The sequence below is a fragment of the Tursiops truncatus genome, chromosome 16 (genome assembly GCF_011762595.2).
Source record: "Tursiops truncatus isolate mTurTru1 chromosome 16, mTurTru1.mat.Y, whole genome shotgun sequence".
Taxonomy (NCBI): domain Eukaryota; kingdom Metazoa; phylum Chordata; class Mammalia; order Artiodactyla; family Delphinidae; genus Tursiops; species Tursiops truncatus.
In genome coordinates, this window is record NC_047049.1 from 48265229 (window position 1) to 48287965 (window position 22737).

Below are 22737 nucleotides of genomic sequence, written 5' to 3' on the forward strand. Positions count from 1 at the left end.
GACAAAAAAACCATATACATACGTTAAAACCCCCAAGCCAGCAAGGATCCACTATCACCAAATCATGCCCTGATCTCATCATGAACAAGAGGCAGCAGACACTACAAATGGGACGATTAGAACCCCAATACCTTCATGAAATAGAATAATTTGAGTAAACAATTACAGAAATTTCTGTAAATTGGTTAAAGGCCTAAAAAATCGTATTGGAACCATAAGTGAATAAGATACTATGAAAACATAACAGGAAAATTAGAAAAACAAAACAAGATAAAAAAATTTCTAAAACTTAAAACACAGTGCCATGGAAATTAGAGCTCTACTGGGTGGATTAGACAGCAGATTAACCAGTGTTGAAGAGTGAACCAGTGACCCAGAATGTTACAGGAGATAAAGTGATGGAAAAAAAAAAGAGGGCAAGTACAATGAGGCACATGAGGTACATATATAGAGAGAGTCTAATGTACATGGAATTTTAGGATGAGAAATGGAACGAGTGGTGAAGAGACAGGATGTGACGTTTTTAGAATTTTGGTAAGCATGGATCTACAGATTCCAGTCCCGAGGAGGAAAAATAAAAATAAACTCGAACCTTGCCCTACCGTAATGGAGTGTAGAATATTAAAGACAATTGACGAGATTATCACAGAGGAGGGAAGGCAGACAACAGTGAGACCAAACAACAGACCAGTCAGCAGTCACAATTAAGGATGAACACAAGGGAACGACATCTTCAGAGGCCAAGGGAAATGTCACAGAAACGTCTGTATAGATTTCATTCTAAACTACCACTCAAGAATAAAGCGAAATAAGAAAGTTTTCAGATAAAAAAAGACTAAGAGAGTTTGCCTCTCTCAGCCTCTCACTGAGAGTGAGGAAGGAGGTACTTAAGGAAAAGTGAGTGAAATCCAGAAGGAAGGAGTGGAGTGTGAGAGAGACAGAGGCAGGAGATGGGTGAGTGCAGGTCTAAGTCAGACAGTCATCGAGTGTGTGAAACAACAGTCAGGCATTAGTAATAACAATCATCAGGACCAATTAGAGTCATAAACCTCTGTGATTCAGTGTTGTGTCCTAGCTATCGCCTGCCACCCTTCCAGGGTTCAGGAAGCCTGAGCTGAGGCTGGCAACGCACATATATCTATTGACATGAATAATAATTTATATCTATTCATATAATAAGAAAAAGTGCATTTATTCCTGGAATGCAAGTATGCTTCAACCTAGGAAATGCATTGGTGTAATGAACCACATTAATGGAAAGAAGGGAAAAAACAGGATCATCTGAATGCAGAAAAAGCAGTTGAAAAAATTCAACACTTTCATGATAAAAAACACTCAACACACTAGGTTTGAAGGTAATTTTCACCACATAATCAGTGCCATATGTGTAAAACCTGCAGCCATCATAATACTCAATGGTGAAAGACTGAAAACTTTTCCTTTGGCATCAGGAAGCATGTAAGCATGCTGGGTTTTCCCACAAAAGAAGCAACATAGTAGGGGTAGTTTTAGCCACAGCAGTTAGGAAAGACAGATCAATAAATAAATGAAGGAAGGAATTAATCACTGACATCCAAAGTTGAAAGGAGGAAGTAGAATTAGCCCTGTTCTCACAGAACGTGATCTAATATGTAGAAATCTTAAGGATGCCACAAAAATGATATTAGAATTAATAAGTGAATTCAGCAAAGTGACAGGATACAAAGTCAACATTGAAAATCATTTGCAATTCTGTATACTAATATGATCAATCTGAAAAGGAAATTAAGAAAACGATTTTATTTACAATAAAATCAGAAAGAATAAATTACTTAGTAATTTACCTGACCAAGGAGGCGAAGACTTTCACAATGAAACTTGCCAACCTTTTGGAAAGAGATTAAATGACACAAATCCCATTTTCATGGATAGGAAGACTTATCACTGCTAAGATCTCAATATTATCCATTTCAATTTACAATTCCAATGCAACCCCTATCAAAACCCCATTCTAAGTCGAAAACCCCATCCTACACTGAAAACCCCATCCTAAAATTCACTTTACATCAAATAGACCCCTGAACAGTCAAACAATTTTGAGCAAGAAAAATAATGTGGAAGGACACAAACTTCCCAATTTCAAAATTTACTACAAAACTACAATAATCAGGGGCTTCCCTGGTGGCGCAGTGGTTGAGAGTCCACCTGCCGATGCAGGGGACATGGGTTCGTGCCCCGGTCCGGGAAGATCCCACATGCCGTGGAGCGGCTGGGCCCGTGAGCCATGGCCACTGAGCCTGTGCGTCCGGAGCCTGTGCTCTGCCACGGGAGAGGCCACCACAGTGAGAGGCCCATGTACCGCAAAACAAACAAACAAACAAAAACTACAATAATCAAAAGAGCTTGGTACTGGCATAAAGACAGAATTATCAATCAATGGAATAGAATTCAGAGCCCAGAAGCAAACCCTCACATATATGGTCAAATGATTTTTGACAAGATCATTCAAGGGGAAAAGACTGACTTTTCCACAAAGGGTGCTGGGAGAATGTGGTATCCACGTGTAGAGGAATGAGGCTGGACCTCTGCAAACACCATTTATAAAAGTTCACTCACAAATGAATCTGAGACATAAAGGTAAGAACTGAAAATACATAACCTTATCTCTCTCCCACATTATTATAACCACTTTTCATTATTCTGGCCATGATGCTTTCTTCAGGATATACAGGATTTTAGCAAAGTTCCACAGGGGAAACTTACTTAGTTCTTTGGGGCTAGGAGACAGTGTGGAGCCAACCTTGGCTATGCTGAACAGATCTCCCACTTTACCGACTCCCACTGAGACCTACTTCCCACCTTCACATCATCTCCTAGGGATTCGGGGACATTTCCACCGTCTTATGAACAGACCGCTTGCCCCCCAAAGATTCATATCACAAAAAAGAGGCAACATGACTGAAAAATATCTCTAATATGATACATAGATTGTCAAAAGATGTTTTACACAGATAGATGTTTATAGAGGATGGAGGGAGAGAGGAAGAAACAAAGGACAGAGATGGGGGGTTGGACACATAATTTTACGTCTTTACGCGTGGTAAGGGACAACTCCCAGTCAGCTGGTCACCTTACATTTGTTATTTGCAGTGGATTTTCATTAACTTCAAAATGAGTTTAAAGAAGAAAAGAAAATGAATATACTTTAAAGAAATCCTGTAACTTTATAAAACATGTTCTGATGAAGGCTAACTTGGAAAGGACCCCTTTTGAATGGGAGCAGTGTGTTTGTCATAAGCACACTGCCCTCTGGTGGCCATATGAGATATGGCATGACTGCTGCAGGGCTCCAAGATTCCATCAGCAAAAGAAACCAACATCAAAATTCACAGTCTTGTTGTTAGAGCAAACCACATTCTGTAAGACTCAAAGTTCTGGGGGAGCCTTCTAGTGAAAGTCATTGTCTTGACTACGACACAATAGGCCACTTCCCAGGTGCAGTATTTCAGAGAGTGTTGACTGAGCCCCTGCGTCAGGCCCAGGGTCCACAGCAGAGAATAGAGAGGAGGTCGCTGCCTCATGGGACCTGCAGGGAGAAGGTGGGAACGTGCTGGCCTTCACTTGTCTGCAGCCCAGCGCTGCGTGTCTGGTGAGGAGAAATTAGTCTATCCAACCAAATACGTTTATGGCGCTTTTCTGTTTATATTAACAATAAAACGTTTTAAAAAACTGGAAACTGTCACTCGGTGTATCTGTATAAATTCATCCAAACTTATATAGAGTTAAAAGAAAAGGATTACCTTATATTACTGGTCACTTTTCCACTTAATATGAATAATTATTCCGTCCATTTAAAGTTTTAGAAAATACGCACTTAGTGGCTGCATGATATTCTTTATGATACCTTGTACTTAAAGGACCTGCATCTATAGCTCCTGCTTCCAGCTTCCTCCACAACCGTATCTTGTTCTTCTCTGCAAGTGGAGTCCAAATCCTGTCATCTCCAGGCAGCTTCCAAATCTAGAATCATTCCCAGAACTTCCAGAGAACATTCTCTTTATCCTTTTCTCCTCGGATGGCAGGCCTTCAATTGCATGTCATTTCTCCTGTGGATTCAGAGCTTCTCTCAGACCAGATGATGTTCAATCAATTCTCAGGCCACTCGCAGCACAGTGCTTTGCATATGGTAAATGCTCAACAATAATTTGAAAACACAATAAATCTCAGTGAATTACTTGCTGTTGCTGACAATGTGAATTGTCCATGAAAATCCATTCCCCTCCTTGGGGTGCACAGCTGGAAGATGTTCCACCCTTCTTTGTAGCCATAGGACCATGTCCTTGCCAATGGAGCAGGAGAGGAACTGATGTGTGTCCTTCCAGACCTGGCCCATTATCACCTCCCACATGCATTTCTCCATGTTCTTGCCCCTTCTGCTGATGGATACAGATGGGGATGACGTCCTAGGGATGGAGGAGGCCCAGGATGGAAGACTCTGGGTTCCTGATTGACCACGTGAAGGAGTGCAGTCTCCCCAGTGTGAACTGTGATGTGTGAAATGTGGAGTGATGTGCTGCTGAAATTTTGGGAGTTGTTTGGTAATTCAGCGTAAACTAATATATACACAAACATTTTCATCATAGCATCAGCCTAAATAGGCATCAATCAAGTACATTTAAAATGACGGGGACAGGATTTCCCTGGTGGCACAGTGGTTAGGAGTCTGCCTGCCAATGCAGGGGACATGGGTTCGATCCCTGGTCTGGAAGATCCCACATGCCGCAGAGCCACCAGGCCTGTGTGCCACAACTACTGAGCCTGCGCTCTAGAGCCTGTGAGCCACAACTGCTGAGCCTGTGTGCCACGGCTGCTGAAGCCCGCAGGCCTAGAGCCCGTGCTCCACAACAAGAGAGGCCACGGCCATGAGAGACCCGCACACCACAGTGAAGAGTGGCCCCTGCTCGCCTCAACTGGGGAAAGCCTGCCCAGCAACAAAGACCCAACACAGCCATAAATAAATAAATAAACTTACATTAAAAAAAAAAATGACAGGGACTTCCCTGGTGGCGCAGGGGTTAGGAGTCCGCCTGCCAATGCAGGGGACATGGGTTCGATCCCTGGTCTGGAAGATCCCACATGCCACAGAGCCACCGGGCCTGTGTGCCACAACTACTGAGCCTGCGTTCTAGAGCCCATGAGCCACAACTACTGAGCCCGCGAGCCACAACTACTGAGCCCGCGAACCACACGACTGAAGCCTGCACACCTAGAGCCTGTGCCTCGCAACATGAGAAGCCGCCGCAGTGAGAGGCCTGCACAGCACAACGAAGAGTGGCTCCTGATCACAGCAACTAGAGAAAGCCTGCGCGCAGCAATGAAGACCCAATGCAGCCATAAATAAATAAATATGTTTAAAAAATAATAAAATAAAGCAAAAAATGACAAAACTCAATGTTGCCTTTCTAGTTTCATCCTCTAAATTAACCCTGCTCTTCTGACCCAGTCATTTGACCTCAGAGAACTTCGATTCCTCAGAATTTTTTATTCTGACCTTAATAAACGTTGCAATCAGAATTATAACAGTATTTGAAAAACAGCATTGAAAAAGTATTTTACAGGGAAAATTTCAAACAGACATTTTAATTGTTTTGATCCTGTTTTGGGAATACAGCACAGTCAATTATTTATAGCTTATCTATGTTTATTTTCAATTAACTAAAAGTGTTTTAGTTGGGATCAAGTAAAAAAAATAAACGACAGGTTCTTTGTTCACATCACCTCTTAATGACTGACTATAAACGCGCTCGTTGTAAGATTTCTTTAGTGATCATTAGTTGTACTTGGTCAACTGATCTGAGTCAAATATTGATATCAAAAAACTTCAAAATGATCTTTTTCTTCCATCAATCTTAAATCAATAATACATTTGACCACATGGAGTTTTATATGGTGTGTATTATTTTTACTATTAATACTCTCCATGATAGTGCAAGTCTTTTTTTAAAATAAATTTATTTATTTATTTATTTTTGGCTGTGCATGGCTTTCTCTAGTTGCAGTGAGCGAGGGCCACTCTTCGTTGTGATGTGCAGGCCTTTCATAGCGGTAGCTTCTCCTGTTGTGGAGCACGGGCTCTAGGAGCACAGGCTTCAGTAGTTGTGGCTCGTGGGCTTCAGTAGTTGTGGCCCGTGGGCTCTAGAGAGCAGGCTCAGTAGTTGTGGTGCACGGGCTTGGTTGTTCCATGGCATGTGGGATCTTCCCGGACCAGGGATGGAACCTGTGTCCCCTGCATTGGCAGGTGGATTCTTAACACTGTGACACCAGGGAAGTCCCAGTGCAAGTGTCCTTAATGTCAAAAGGCTTGTTTCCAATCAGTGTATTCCTTGAACACAGCAATTCAGTTTTTAAAAAAAATTTATTATTTATTTATTTTTGGCTGCATTGGGTCTTCTTTGCTGTGTGCGGGCTTTTCTCTAGTTGCAGCGAGCAGGGGCTACTCTTCGTTGCGGTGCATGGGCTTCTCATTGCAGTGGCTTCTCTTGTTACGGAGCATGGGCTCTAGGCATGCAGGCTTCAGTAGCTGTGACACACAGGTTCAGTAGTTGTGGCTCATGGGTTCAGTAGTTGTGGCTCATGGGCTTAGTTGCTCCATGGTATGTGGGATCTTCCCAGACCGGGGCTTGAACCTGTGTCCCCTGCATTGGCAGGTAGATTCTTAACCACTGTGCCATGAGGGAAGTCCCAGCAACTCAATTTTGATGCAAGCTTTGGAACACTTGCCCAAAAGCCTCCACCACCCTCCTATTCTGCCCACCTCATTAGAGAACAGAAGGTGTTCTCAGAGCTACTTACAAGATACAGGCAGAAAGAAGCTACTTAGTGGATCCAATCACCTGACTAGGAATTGAGAGAATCTTTCCCACTCAAATATCCTGGTAAGGAACCATGTTTCTAATTTCTCTGGGAATAAAAAGACACCAGGGAAAGAGTCCATGGTGGGGAAATGAATGTCTAATTCATCTGAAAATCATTCCATCTCCTTCCCTTTCATCCTGGTGTTTACGGTAGGGAAAAAGCCCTGGCCGTCACCGTGTGGTTTTCATTATATTTTCCTTAAGAAGAGAAAAATAGTCTAATTGAGGGCGGAAATTGGCCAAACTCAACGGTCGAGTTCCTAACCTCTCTTGCAGCTGAAAGCAGCCAGATGAACTTCAGGCAGATTAGAAGTGAGCAGAAGGATTATGTGGACTTGTGGGAGGCTCTTTAGATAGAGCAGACACAGCTGGATTGGCCCTTTCGCCCTTCATTTTCCTCCCTCCTGCCTCAGAAATGAAGACTTGGTGGCTGGTCAAGGCTGGTGCTCCAGCAGCCACTTTGTACCGAAAGACAGGCAGCCTTGAGGTTGGACACCAGCTAAAAATGCTGGGGCAGAAAAAGATGGGCTGGCTACCAAGGTGTGCAGTTGAGGGTCAGTATGAACAGTTTACATTCATGAGAAAGGAAGAAATCTCCCTCTTGCCTGTGCCTGTGGTATTCTGGTTTTTCTGCTATATTAGGGAAATATGGGCATCCAATGATAGTGGGCCTTCCTTGCTAAGGCAGACAACCTGCACTAGCCTGAACTCTGTGGGACACCCCGTCCTCAACCCTTCTCCTTGCTCACGAGCTAGACAGCAGCTCAAGCTTCCACAAACTCCAGGTGACCAAGTGACATTTTGGGTTCTTTAGTGGAGATGTTCTCTGGAGGTGAATTTGGAGACTTTGATGGGATGATTCCCGGCCACTTCCTGCAAACCAACACAGAGCCTGTGCTCCTAACCATTATAGTAGAGCCTCAGCCCAGGCAGCCCTTCCCTTTGGTCCTCTGATCTCTGCTTCATCTACTCCAAGTTTAATCAGGGGCTTCAGTCTTTCCTCCTCAAAGGAGAGCTTAGAATTTCCTCCCTGTGAGGACTTTTGTTCTCTGCTTTAGGGGGGCTCCATCTCTGGGCAGAGAAAAGAGAGGTCGCTGACCATGGACTCACTCAATAACTCAGACCGTGGGACTCCCCCTGACTTTACTTTTTTTTTTAATGGGTATACTATTTTACTGACATTTAAATTTCACCAAAAATGAGCTCAGGTATATGCTGGCCATATGTTCAGATTTTTGAAAGATAAATGGATAAGACAGCTTTAAGGGTGCAATGTATTTAACACTGTACAATATACTCAACAATTAGACAATCTAAGGGGTGGTATAACTATACACTTAGGAGCACAGTTTTGGGACAAGCCCTGGAATTGGAGAAAAAACCCGCCATTCAGGACTGAACAGAGGTTCTTGGTTGCTAACAGAATCTCTCCTTGACTTCCAACTTGAGACAAACCGAGGAGTCTGTCAGTATACAAAACCCACAGCATTCAGGACATAGAGTAACAGGGTAGATTGGCCAGAGCCAATTCGGATTGTGAGGGGGGCCAGTCTGAAGTGAGTAGCGTTCAGCGTTGCAGCTGAAGTCTAGGGTCTGTAGATTAGAGCAGCCACCTTCTAAAAATCGCTGTGGACTTCCCTGGTGGCACAGTGGTTAAGAATCCACCTGCCAACGCAGGGGACAGGGGTTTGAGCCCTGGTCCGGGAAGATCTCACATGCCGCGGAGCAACTAAGCCCGCGAGCCACAACTACTGAGCCCGTGTGCCACAACTACTGAAGCCCATGCACCTAGAGCCTATGCTCCACAACAAGAGAAGCCACTGCAATGAGAAGCCCGTGCACTGCAACAAAGAGTAGCCCCTGCTCGCTGCAACTAGAGAAAGCCCGTGCGCAACAACGAAGACCCAACGCAAAGATAAATAAATAAATTAATTAATTAAAAAAGAAATTGCTTGTTTCCAAACAAGTTCCTAAGATGCTTTTCCCAAACAGGGCCCCTGACTTGACTTTGATGGACAAGGTGGCCCATAATGCCCCCACCCATTTGTGGTTTTGGGGAAAAGACAGAGCCCCTTCCTGTGCAGAAGCTGAACAGGAGGGATGCCAGCCCTGGGGGCTGGACCAGGGGTGGGCGGTGGATCACTGCTGGAGGAGCCTGAGGGGTGGGTGGGGCCTGTCCTCAGTCCTGAGCTCCCTGGACTGAGACTCTGACTTTCCTGAAGCTTCCTTGAGCACCTGCTATATTTTGTTAAAACCCTTTCTCCTCACACAAGCTCCACTCAGAAATTCCCCTGGATCAAACACGTCCAAAGTCATGCCTCTTAACTCAGTGGCCACCTTAAATTTTTAACATTTTTTATGTAACCCAGAATCAAACTTTAATCAGTCTACTCATACATACTTGGCCGGACACAACAGGCCACAAGTTACATGTTATTGATACGAAAAATCAGGGATTGATAAATCCAGAGATATAAGGAATATTGGGGCGCCCCAGCGCTGAAGGTGAGGGGAATGAGGAGTGACTAATACATACAGCATTTCCCTTTGATGAAATGTTCTGGAATAGACGTTAGAGGGGGTTATGTAACATTGTGAATGTACTTAGTGCCACTTACATGTACAATTTAAAATAATCAAAGAATTAAATTTTAAGTGAACTTTATATCATAGAATAAACAATTTAGTATCTGGAATAAAACCCCCAAATGTTGAAGAAAATGGAATTAGAGGGGAGGGGAAGGAAGGCTCCAGTGCTGCTGTAGGCACTGGGGCAGCTCCTAATTGGGCCCTGAAGGCTCTGCATGTGCTTGTGCTAGTGGCTGAGCTGGCAGCAGCTCCAGGGACCTTAAGGGAGGAACTGGCTCCAGCACCTGAGTAATGAGAAGAACTGGGTCTGCTGTGGTCTCTAATCCAGAACTGGAGCTGGATACACTCCGGGGCCACAGCTGGTGCCAAAGCACGATGGGCTCCAGAGCCAGGGGCAGTGCCCTCACTGAGGTGGCTTCAGCTCTGGACTGAGGCTGTTGAGGAAACTGGCTGAAGTTGTAGAGGAAGCACTAGGACAGGTTTCTGTGACGATTCAGGCTCTGAAGATGGGAGGAGAGCTGTTGCTGGAACCTTCTCTGGAGCAGGAATTGGAGCCTGTGTAGATGCTTTTTCTCCCTTTTGAGATTGAATGAGAGCTAGGGCATAAGCACACCCTGGTTGTGGAACTGGAGCTGGCATATTCGCCTTTGAACTCAAATGAGAGCTGTGGCTTGAGCTTGCTGTGGCTCTGGAGCTGTAGCGGGCAGCAGAGGTGTAGGTGGCTCTGGGTCTCAAGGTGTTTCCAGAGCTTGTTTTGGAGCCTGTGCTGTAGCTCCAAGAAGAGAAAATATCATCAGTAGGATCGCTTTTCCAAAGACAAGAAACGTCTCATGGCCAATCAATGAAGTCTCAGTCTAACATGCCACCCCCAGGAAGTCTTCCAGGACTTCAGTCCAGGAGAATAGTGATCTGAGCCTCCTCATTGCTCCTGGCCCAGTTCTAGCCTCTGAAGCCTCTATTTTGTGTGGCCCGGCCACTCCCCCTCCCCACTGGTTTCCATCACCCACCCTGAGTCCTCCTCACCATCACTCTCTACCTCAGTGGGCTCCGGGTGCTCCAGCTGTGCCAGAAGGAGGTGGGCACGGTGCTCTAGGTCTGAGCCAGGCATGCTGAGCTCTAAGTAAGCCAATAGCGTCTTCAGGCAGGGAAATTCTGGGGGCTGGTGAAAAGCCTCACGGGAATGGTGTAGCCGGAGGCCCAGGATGGAGGACACGGCCCTGGGAGTAGTCAGGCGGGCAGCAGCGTCAGAGGCCTGGCCTTTCCTTCCACCTTGCAATGTGTGGGATCCAGGGTTCTGCCAGCTCCTGCCCATCCACAGACCCTACATCTCTACACAGCTCTTTGGGGAATGGAGTCCCTCCCTCTTGAATCAAAGCCCACTCACATTTTTAGTTGGTACAGGTATCCGCCGTACTCATCAGAGTCAGGGAGGATGCATCGGTACCTAGAGGAGGCCAGGAAGGTGTCACATGGACTGTGCTGACACCTGGATGTGATGGCCAGTGTGACAGTGTGGCCCCAGGGAGAATGGAAGCTCTGGAGGGAAGGGCTGCTGTCTGCTCCATGCATTAAATGATAGTTGTTCCTAGAAAACTGCCTGCACCCAGTGGGCCTTCCTCTATATTTGAAGAATGAATGAGCCCAGTCAGCCCCGTCACACATATCTGAGTGTCCTGGGCCCCACTGATCGCCCCCAGGGGTCTCTGCTCTCACTCCAGATTGAATCACACATCAACGTTCAAATGGGAAAACAGTATAGCCAAGGCCACCAGCCCAGTGGCAGATGAGGCAGAGCATCTGCTCCCTCCCACGAGGGAGCAGAACGATGACAGTGTAGCACAGCCACAGCCCTTCTGGCAGACCTTCCCATGGGGCCAGGTCCCCAGAAAGGACTTTCCATGAAGGACCCACTTAGACCCTACAGTCGCCCTAGGGGGCTGGTCCTCTCTTTACTCTAGCGTGCAGAGGGGCAAATGAGGCTCAGAGAGGTGTAGTGACATTCCCACGTCTCACAGCTAGTAGGTGGCCGAGTCACCAATGTCCCAGGAGGGGCAGGAGGTCCAGCACCTGCTGGGCTGTTGCAAGGGCTCTGTAGGTGCCCAGAAAGGCGGGGAGGTCGGAGGGGTCGCTGTCAAGGAAGGCAGGCACCAGGTTGCCCACCAGCTTCTCCAGCCTGCCTGCCTGGACACTCCACACCATGAGAGTCCCATTCCTGTCCCCTGTGGACACATTTTCCCCTGGGGTGGAACGGAGCAGAGACACGAGTCAGAGGAAGCACCATGGACCACCAGGAGGGCTGAGGCTGGAGCTGAGACCACATCCCCAAGCCTCAGGGACTTGTGGCAGAAGATGGGGCAGGGGTGCCCTCAGCAGAATAAAGGTTCTGGAGTCACCAGTAGAATTGGCCGCGGGCAATGATTAAATGTATTAGGATCTCGGAGCAGTTTGTAGCACAGCATTGAGAGCTCCTTCCTGTATTAACTGCATCATCCCTGTGATTGTTATAAAAATATGCCATTCTCGGGATGAGAACACAGAGGCTGATCCCAGAGTGGGAGGGATCAGGAGTGTCAGGCAAACAGGGACACCTGGGGATGGAGTTAAAACAGGAAAATCTGTACAAAAAGGCAGAAACACCCTTGACTTAACACGAAGTAGATGCTATCAGTCTTTCTGAGGTTCCTACAAATATGTGGACAAAGCAGGGACTGGGCAGTAGGGCAGGTGGGAGAGGAGATGGGGTCTAGATTCCTCTGGGAGCAGGGCTCTAGGAGGGAGCCCAGGGGAGGACCAGGGTGGCTCTGGGACTCGGAGCTTCCTGGGTGTGGAGTCTCCTCTCTGGCACTCACCCTGAGCCTGCCCTGGGCTCTGTTGCTGGTGTGGGGCACCTGCCCCTCCTGCAGGGAGACGGAACAGGGGGCTCCGTGGACCGGCTCCTGTCCGATCTCCCGTGTGGGGCACTGAGAAATCAGTGCCCAGCAGCCAGACAGAAAGCCTCAGAGCCTTGTCCAGCTGTCTGTGCTTGTTCTCAGACCCACCAGACATCTGCACCCCAGACACACGCCTACCACTCTGCACAGACCTCCACCAGGACAGAGAAAAAGCTGACAAGCTGAGGGCCTTGGATTCACGTTGGCACCTCAGGAATCCTCTTTCCTCCATGCCAGCCCTGTCCTCGGGTATGACCATGACAGGACCACCAAGTTACCAAGTGTACACCAACCAGTTCCTGCCCAGGGGAGACCCTCCCACCAAGTCCCCCTTCCTCCACATGGAGATGAAGGGATGTGGACCTGCTCAGGGTGGGCTCCCAGAGGTGGCCGCGCCTGGACTGGCCTGCTCTAGGCCACCTTATGTTACCTTAGGTGACCTCCTGGTAAATGACCAGAGGTGTTGGTTTTGAGGATTGAACCAACGTCTACAGCATCTGAAAAGCCTCTCACTCCAGGGTTCCCTGAAGCAGAAGCCCCGGGAAGTCAGGCCACAGCAGGAGAACATCTTTCTCTATGAGCTGGGGCTGTCACTTGAAAGTGGGTGCCTGGTTAAAGGCTTCCGAGCTCTGTTGGAGTTTGTGGTCCAGGAAGTGACTTCACTCCCGGGGGCCCCCTTCCTTGAGTCCCCTCCTCAGACAATAGCTCTCCACACAGCACTCTGGGTGGCGGACTGTTCACCCTCTTCTCCATGCAAGCCCATATCTCACACAGTCACACCCGCAGCCCTCTCCACAGCCCCCGGGGGTGGGGGTCTGTGGGCAGCTTTCAGGAGACAGACCTGGGCTCCAGACTCGTCTCCTCATTCGTACCTGTTCTCCATCCTGGATAAGGCATTGTGTCTCTCAAGTCCTATCTGTCTCCCATCTGCACTGTGGGAATGATTCTAGCATGTTCTTCTCGGGATGTCCTCAGGTATAGGTGGGAAAGGAACTCAAAAATGTGCGAGTGGTGTCACATGTAGGCTGTGCCTCTAATCCCTTTTTCCTCCTCTTGTTACCTCCCCCATGTCTATTCCTCTTCTGATCCCACCCCACAAGACCTTGTTTAATGTCACTGTGCACGTCTGTGTATGTGTGTGTGTGTGTGTGTGTGTGCATGCGCGTGTGCCAGTTCTCACTCTCTGGAGGCCAGAATACTGCCCCCACGTAGGGAGGGATGGGCAAGAACTTCCTAAGGTCTTAACGGCTTCTAATTTCCAGAGTAGACCCGAGGAGAGGGGTTCCAGCCTTGGCCTGGGCCGTGGTAACACTGTGACACAAAGCCATACGGGGAGCAGGACCTGGAGCTGGGATGACAGACCCAGACAGTCTGGCTGCACGGTCCACACTCATCACCACAGTGCTGGCAGCAGAGAGACGGACACCTTCATGGGGCACACAGCTTGGCAGGCTCGGCTTCTCTGGCTGGACACCTAGTGGTCCAGGGACACACTGGCAGACGAAGGGCTGCCATCACCAGGTAGACTTGACAATCTCATTTGCTGCTGCCTTTATGTTCCTGTCCTTGAATGCCTCTCCCCAAGACTAAGGCTGGCTGGAACATGATATCCAGGCCCAACCCCAGTATAAACAGTCCACTTCACTAGGAACAAGAGAATTTTTAGTCACCTGGAGTAAGATGTTCAGCCTTGCTCAAAATCCCCTGGGAAGCAGTTTCTCCCAGTGACTTCATTAGGAAAGTAGATCAGCGTTGAGCTAATCTTATAAGGGTCTAAGTGTTAATTGGTCCCAAACTGCCTTCTGGGACTCTCTTCCCACCCCCTCCCCCATGTCCATGCATCGGCAGCTCCATCTCTCCACCTGCTCAGACCAGAACCCTGGGGCTCTGTCTGCTCCCTCTTTCCTCCTCACCCCCCACATGCAGTCAGCTCATCCCCTGTCCCTGGATCTCAACTCCAAAATGCATTATCCCCTCTCTGCATCTCCCTCCCTTCCCCTAGTCCAGGCCGCCGCTGACACTGTCCCTAATTCCCGTTCTTTGCTTCCATTTCCTACTTCCTCTGATTCAAGAGAGGGATCTTTAAAGACAAGTCTGTTTCTGTCACTCTGTTAACAAACAGGAAATCTCTCAGCAGCTATCTGGGGAGAAGCCCCAGTCCTCAGCCAGACCTCACGCCCCTCCTCCTGCCAGCAGCCCACCTTGCCTGTTCCGCTCAGTCCAGCCACACTGGCCTCTGTCTCTTCTTCCAAGAAACTCCTCCCCAGCCTTCAAAAGCCCCAGGCTGGGACCCCACAGAGCTCTTTACCTGGGTGGCTCCCCATGCAAGTTTTACTTCACAGGCTGGAGGTTGGTCCTCCCTGGGCCCTCAGTTCCTCCCCGACGGTGCTTGCCTTGGTCCCCAGGAGTTGTCAGTCTAGCCTGTTGGGCCCCAGTACTTGCTAGGGGAAGTGGCAGGAGGCTGGGACCCCAGGCAACCTCAGGTGGTTAGCCTGAAGACTCCTACCACCAGCTTGCAGGTGAGCCCAGAGGTCTCTGTCGCCCCATGGCGACTCCGGGAGAAGAGGCCCTGCGGAGCTCCCAGAGCCTCTCCCTTCCGGTTTTCCAAGTGGAATTTAGAGAAGGAGAAAGCAAGCCAGAGCCAGGGCGGGGCTTCCCCTTAAAGCGGACGCTGTCAGAGGCTTATCTACCTCCCCTCCCACTAACTCTGTCAGTACTGCAGCCCTGAGGGTTGGTGTAGTCCCCAGGGCAGGAGTCGTTACTGGGTGCCAGTCCTGCGGATGTTCAATGCAGCTGGAGGAGTCTGACTTTTGCTTACCAGTCAGAGGGGCCAGAAGAGGATTTGTTTAATTTAATTAATTTTAATTTTAATCTTTAATTGCGATACAATACACATAACGTAAAATTTACCATCTTAACTGTTTTTAAGTGAGTATATTTAATGGCATTAATTATACTCACACTGTTGTTCAACCATCCAGCTCCAGAGCTTTAAAAACACGTTGCTATTACTCACAAACATAGAAAAAAAACTTATGGTTACCAAAGGGGATGGGGGGTGGGAGGGATAAATTAGGAGTTTGGGGTTAACTTATACACACTTCTATATATAAAATAGCTAATCAACAAGGACCTACCTTATAGCACAGGGAACTAGACTCAATATCTTGTAATAATCTATAATGGAAAAGAATCTGAAAAAGATATATATGTATATGTATAACTGAATCACTGCTGCACACGTGAAACTAACACAACATTGTAAATCAACTATACTCCAATAAAATAAATAAATAAAGACAGAAAAAAGATGTATCTATTATGTTTATTAGTGGTAAGAAATATATAACTTAGCAGGATTTTTAGTTCATAACACCCACGTTACCTATATATACTAGACTGAAATACTCTTTAGATAATTCTATTATGCGTTTCATATTTATCTACGTTAAACAGTATTTTATATGATTAAAAGTAAAAAAGTTAAACAAAATTAAATTTTGAATAAATGTTGAGTAAAACAGACATCACAGAACTGTACATTTACCCAGAACTTTTCATTTTTTTTTTTTTTTTTTTTTTTTTTTTTGGGCTGCACCATACAGCTTGTAGGATCTTAGTTCCCTGACCAGGAATTGAACCTGGGCCCACAGCAGTGAATGTACTGAGTCTTAACCACTGGACCACCAGGGAATTCCTTACCCAGAACTTTAAAAACCTTCCCTAACTGAAACTCTGCAGCTATCCTCCCTCCCCCAGCCCCTGGCAACCACCATTCTACCTTCCATTCCTATGAATCCAGCTACTTTAGGGACCTCACAGCAGAGGAGTCATAGAGTGTTTGTCTTTTGGGGGCCGTTTTATTCATACAGTTTATGTCCTCAGGATTCATCCATGTTGTAGCATGTGTCAGAATTTCCTTCCTTTATAAGGCTGAATCATATTCCATCGTATGTATACACCACATTTTATTTATCTGTTCACCTTTTGATGGACACTTGGGTAGCTTCCACCTTTTGGCTATAACGAATGCTGTGAAGATGCCTATACTAATATCTCTTTAAGATCTTGCTTTCAATTATTTTGGGTATATACCCAGAAGCAGAATTGCTAGACCATATGTAATTTTTTTAGTCCATATATTGCTAGTTTTTTTGTAAATTGAGGTAGAATTGACATGTAACATTATATTAGTTTCAGGTGTACAACATAATGGTTTAATATTTGTGTATATTACGAGATGATCACAACAGTAAATCTAGTTAACACCCATTACCATACGGGTTAGAGAATTAATTTTTGCATGTGTGGTAATACTATTTTTAATTTTTTGAGAATATGCTATACTGTTTTCCATAGTGGCTGTACCATTTTACGTTCCCACCAATAGTACACAAAAGTTCCAATTTCTTGGGCTTCCCTGGTGGCGCAGTGGTTGAGAGTCCGCCTGCCGATGCAGGGGACACGGGCTCGTGCCCCGGTCTGGGAGGATACCGCATCCCACGGACCGGCTGGGCCCATGAGCCACGGTCACTGAGCCTGCTCGTCCGGAGCCTGTGCTCCGCAACGGGAGAGGCCACAACAGTGAGAGGCCCGCGTACTGCAAAAAAAAAAAAAAAAAAAGTTCCAATTTCTTCATAATATTTTGATCCTCGTAGGTGTGAGGTTGTACCTCATTATGATTTTGGTTTGCATATCCCTAATAACTAAAGTCGCTGAGCATCTATTTACATCTTTACTGGGCATTTGTATACCTTCTTTGAAGAAATCCCTGTTTAAATCCTTTGCCCGTTTTTAAATCCAGTTGTTTGTTTTGTTGTTGTTGAGTTGTAGTAAAGGGTATTAAGCAGGATGTCATAATTTGACATATGGTTGGGAGAGGACTGAGCTTGAAACTTTTGCAGTAATCAGGGTGAGAACAGGAGGGCCAGAGCTGTCTGTGGCTGGGAGGACAGACACTGCACACAGGTGTTCTTCACAAAGGCCCACAGGGCTCTTCTCCATCTGGATCTTGGGTGACCTAGGACAAGGATGACTCGGGCCATTCCCTTAAATTCTGGAGTCTTCTGAGATTCCAGCCTTTTAAACTCCGTGGGAAGGCTCAGAGAAGTCCCAGGCCCATGTGAAATCCAGGGCCTCAGTCCTTCCATGTGGCCCAAGGAAAGAATGGTTCATAATTGGGGTTACAGGACACCTGTCTGCTCTTCTGCAGCTGTGGCTGAGACATGTGGGTTAGCCTCTAGAAATTGCAGAGTGAGACCTTGTTGGGGCACTCTGCCACTTCCTAGCTGAGCAAGTTACATAACCTTCTAGTACCTCAGTTTCCTCCTCTGTAAAATGGGGATAATTAGTGTGCCTCCCCTATGAAGAAGTGAGTTAGGAGTAAATGAGTTAACAATGTATGTAAAGCATTAGAGCAGTACCTGGCTCATAGTAAATGATGGCCGTTATTGTTATTTTCACTGAGATCTGAATCTCTCTGGCTTCTGACTTCGCTACCGCCCAGCACAGCTTCCCCAACAGTCCCCACTCAGGTCAAGGCAACCGTGTAGCCCAGAGCCAGGTCCTGTCTCCTGGGGGCCTCATCGCAGTTGCAGCTGGGCCTGTTCCCTGGCCGCCGGCAGGGGGCAGCATTGCACCATGGCTGCCCCCGCTCAGGACAGTAGGTCCAGCCTGGGAAGCTTGGCGCTGAGTCCCCGGGTCCATCCCCTCTGGTCTGGCATGGTGGGCACGGGAGCAGGGAGGTGGCCCTCTCTCTGCCTGGCCTGGGGCTCCTCCTTCAGGAGGCTCCCAACCCTCGGAGCACTTGTGGCTCTTTCTCTATCCCTGTGCAGCCTGTAGGTACTAGACAACGTTCTTCAGTTGGTGCACAATCTCCACATCTGTGAAATGGGGTAACAGTGCTGGGTTGCAGCGTTGCAGGGTGAGGGGCAGGAGATGTTTCAACAACCTCCATGATAGCCTTCCTTAGGGAGTAGGCTGGCCTGGGCTGTGGCCTGGCGCTTTTCTGGGCTTGTGACCAACTGAGGGAGCGTGTGGCCGTGAGGATATGCACGGGGGCGTCTCTGCTCCAGGCTGTGGCTAGCTATGTGGTCCTGAAGACGGAGCTGATCTGGGCATGAGCACACCTCATTCTTGAACCTGGTTGGTGCCTTTGCTTATGCTTGCTGGAATACCTACCCCTTTCTCCTTCTTCTGACTCTGCTTAGGCTTCTCAGAAGTCCTTAACAGCCTTCTAGGTCACTCTAGGCCTGGCATCAGCTTACCTTGGCCGTTGCCAGCCCCCAAGCGCAGTCCTGTCCCCACCTGTGGCTTCCCAAGTTCCCACCATCAGGCTCTGGGTCTCACACCAGAACACGTGTCTTTCCCACCGTGGCCCTTAGCAGGGGACCAGGGGAGTGGCCCAGCTTCCAGTAAAGAAAGGCCCCAGCTCCATGATTCCAGTCCTGGAATCTCAGGGATCTAGCCTTTGGCTTTCCTCCCCCACAATTCCTGGAAGGCCTTGAACACTGGCCAAGGGGACCCCACCTTCACCGTCTGTGTTCACATACCTCCAGTAGATGACGGCAGATGCAGGCTTCAAGGCCACCCCTCCACACCCCCCCTCACATCCCCCCACAGGAGCCTGGGGCCTGAAAAAACCTGCCAAAAAGCCTCAAGCTGGTGAAAGAACAATCTGTGACCCCAGTGATCAAGAATGCATATTAAAACAACTGCGAGACATAACTGTTCATGTACCAAAATGAAAAAACATTAGAAATGAATAATGCCTAATGTTGGTGGAGGTGTAGAGAAACACTGTCATAAACTTCTCGTAGAAATGTTAATTGGTTTTAAAAACTGCTTTGGAAGGCAATTTTGGAAATATGTACTAAGAGATTTAAATTATGCATAACCTTTTTAGGCATTTATCGTAAAAAATAATTGCATAAGGCCTGGAATGCATGTAAGAGTATTTTTACAGTAGCGTTAAAAAATGTCCACCAGCAAGTGACTGGTTAAGTAAAGTATGATAGATGCATGGGAGAGAGCTGTATTCAGCAAAAAATTCAAGGTTTCAGAAAACAATTTCATGGCCAGGGGAAGGGCTCATATTAAAATGTTCATTCACTCATTATTAATTCACTGATTTAACTAACATTTATTGAACATCTAGACATGCCAGAATTGTTCTGGATACAGGGAATAAAATCATAATGAGATTACACTATCCTTCTTGTGGGGCTTATCTTCTATAGGGGGGAGACAGAGAATAAACAAGCACTAAAAAATAAAATAATTTCAGGTATGATACTTTGTCTTGTATGTAAAAATTATACCTCAGTAGAGACAAGGACAGAAAGAAAAACATGATCATGTCAGCAGTTGTTATTTCAGGTTGGTGGTTATCAGTTAGGATTTGTGTTACGAATAACTGAAAACTTTACTCCAGTAGTTTAACTAGTTGAGGGCTTAACTGTCTTGTGTGTCCAGGGTTGAAAAAGCCCACCACCGTCATCTGGCCGCTCTGCCATCCTGGGATGAGGCTGTCAGTCTCCTGCTTGGCTTCTCAAGGTCACAAGATGGCAGTCTGTCTTTTGGATCTGCTGTTTACATTCCAGGTCTGAAGGAAGGAAGAGGAAGGGGAAGAGTAATGTCTTTCTCCTTCTGAGGTGCTTGCCTTTTTATTATCCAGGAGCAAAGCTTCAGCCAATGTCATTTGTTCCTTCCCTGTGGCTGCCGTATCCAATTACCACAGATGAGGCGTCTTAAAACAACAGAAATTTATTGTCACGATTCTAGAGGCCAGGAGTCTGAAATCTGGTGGGGCCATGTTCCCTCCAGAGACACTAGTGGAGAATCTGTCCTTGCCTCTTCCACCTTCTGGTGGCTGCTGGCATTTCTTGGCTTGTGGCTGCATCACTCCAATCCCTGTCTCCACGGTCACATTGCTTTCTGTCTGTGTGTCCACCTCTGCTTCTCTCTCATAAGGACACGTGATGGAATTCAGGGCTCACCCAGACAATCCAGGACAATCTCCTCATCCTGAGTCCTTAATTTAACCACATCTGAAAAACCAGTTTTAAATAACAAGGTCACGGGACTTCCCTGGTGGCGCAATGGTTAAGAATCCGCCTGCCAATGCAGGGGACACGGGTTCGAGCCCTGCTCCAGCTCCACATGCTGCGGAGCAACTAAGCCCGTGCACCACAACTACTGAGCCTGCGCTCTTAGCCTGCGAGCCAGAACTACTGAGCCCACGTGCCACAGCTACTGAAGCCAGTGCACCTAGAGCCCGTGCTCCACAACAAGAGAAGCCACCGCAATGAGAAGCCCGCGCACCGCAACGAAGAGTAGCCCCCGCTCGCTGCAAGTAGAGAAAGCCCGCGTGCAGCAACGAAGACCCAATGCAGCCAAAAATAAATAAATGAATAAAATAAATAAATAAAACACAAGGTTTATTAAAAAAAACACACAACAAGGTCACATTTACAGGTTCTGAGGATTGTGGCATCAATATCTTTGGGGGGACCACCTTTCAGCCTATCACACCCATTAACTGTCCAGGGATTTTGCTGTGCTGAGCCTCAGTGATCTCACCTGTAGATTGGGGATGTGAACCCTATTCTAGAGGGTCTTGTACTGATCACCAACCATATGAGCAGGTGACAGGAGGACTGGGCCTCTCTGTGGCTGAGCCCTGCCCTCCCTTCTGATCTCTGAGGGCTGTTCCCATCTCCTAGGGCAGGTTCTCCCTCCAATCCCCTTTTATCATTAATCTCCCCTGGTTCTGGAGACAGTTACAGTGAACCTGGGAGGCAAGCAAACCCTTATCCCCATCTCCAACTGATACTTTTTCTGGCATTGCTGCTTCTCTGCAGTGAGGTGTGTGCACGGCTGCTGTACCCAGGCCTGGCACTTGGCAAGTTCAGAGTTCCCTTCCTCTCCTGGGGTCTCCCCGTGGGGCTTCTGCTCTCTCCTACTCCCTGTCATGTTTCCCCCCACCAACACGCTGGGTCTCCCTCTCTACTTTCCAGACGAATGTCTGGGAATTTAGGGATGCTGCCCAAGGTTGCCCACCATATCCGCGGTGCATCCAGGGCCTGTGCCATCTCCCCGCCTCACCTGAAGGAGCACTGGGCAGTCCCTGCTCCAAGCCGAGTCCTCAGAAGCATCCCCAGGAGGTAGCACCTTCATCCTTCGGGGTTACAGGGTGCTAAATGCGCCATGACACCCAGACAGAGGAAATCAATCACAAGTTCACTTCATCATCGCATAAAAGAAGAGGTTTATGGGCAAGAAAAATTGCTTATGGAAATGGGTGTGTCCATGAGCAGGGTGATCTGATTCGTTAGGGGTTGCTTCTAGCTGGAGGCCTGGGTCTGGGGAAGAGGTTATCTGCCAGGTGAGCCAGGGCTCCAGGCAGATGTAGTTCCCTCAATCCCTGCCCCTTGGGAAAGGGGAAGCTTGGCTTTGAGAGGCTATAGGCCCACGCCGGTAAGAGCAGCAGGGCTATACCTGACTTGGGATGGGATGCAGTGGGGTGCGTTGAGCCTCTCACATTCATTTCAGAGTGCCTGTGGTGTGCAGCTCCGAGCCCAGTGAGAGGGGTGACACTTGGGTGTCCCATCACAGACGGGAGCAGGCCAGGTCTGGGGTCCAGCAAGCCTGGGGGCCCCTCCTCACCTATGGACACCCGCAGCCCCATCCCTCATGAGTGCAGAGGACATAGGACTGGAACAGAGTGTTGTGTGCAGAGTCAGGATGGGTCAGCCTCCTGTGAGCTCCCTGGTGGCCAGGGGCGCAAGGGCTTCACCCCTCTGTCTTGACTGTCCACTGTGGATCAGTGGCCCTCTGGCTTCCCTAAGGTGGCCACTGAGGATATGCATGTCGACATGTCTCTGGCTGCCCAGGGCCACCTCAGGCCCCTGCTCTGTCGAGACATGTCTGAAAAGTAGTGAGACTGGTCTCAGCGTCTCCCACCAGGACTATTCTGGCACCTTCCATCCTGGCCCCTCCACATCTTGCCGCTTTTCTCTCTGTTCCTTTACATGCCTCTGCCTCCACACTTTTCCTCTTGCTATTCTCTCTGCTTGGAAAGTGCATCATCTTCCTTAACTCAGCTCACGGGTTCAACTCAGCCTGTGTAGCGCCCACTGAGGGACCCACTACAGCAGATGGCAGGGGCAGAGGGGACCATGTCCTGGTCTGGAGCCTCGGCAGTGGCTCATGAGGGTGTGAAGGCCTGAGTTTTTCTTTGGAAAAAGGCAGGCTAGGTTTTGGTTCTCTGCTCCTTGGTCCTTCCCAGGGAACCAGGAGCTCCCCCAAGTGAAAAAGGCAGAGTT

At 47.9% G+C, this 22737-nt stretch overlaps 1 long non-coding RNA gene across 2 annotated transcripts; it reads right to left on the minus strand.

The window, feature by feature from the left end:
* Positions 1 to 1764: 1764 nt before the first annotated feature.
* LOC109548416 (uncharacterized) lies at positions 1765 to 15015 on the minus strand. 2 transcript variants are annotated; one of them, XR_004522526.2, is made up of 4 exons: positions 14721 to 15015; positions 10867 to 10926; positions 10506 to 10699; positions 1765 to 10248 (listed from the first exon to the last, which is right to left on the minus strand). It is a non-coding gene; the product is annotated as an uncharacterized lncRNA (long non-coding RNA). The 2 variants fall into 2 exon arrangements; XR_004522527.2 differs by having other exon boundaries at positions 1765 to 10254.
* Positions 15016 to 22737: the final 7722 nt, after the last annotated feature.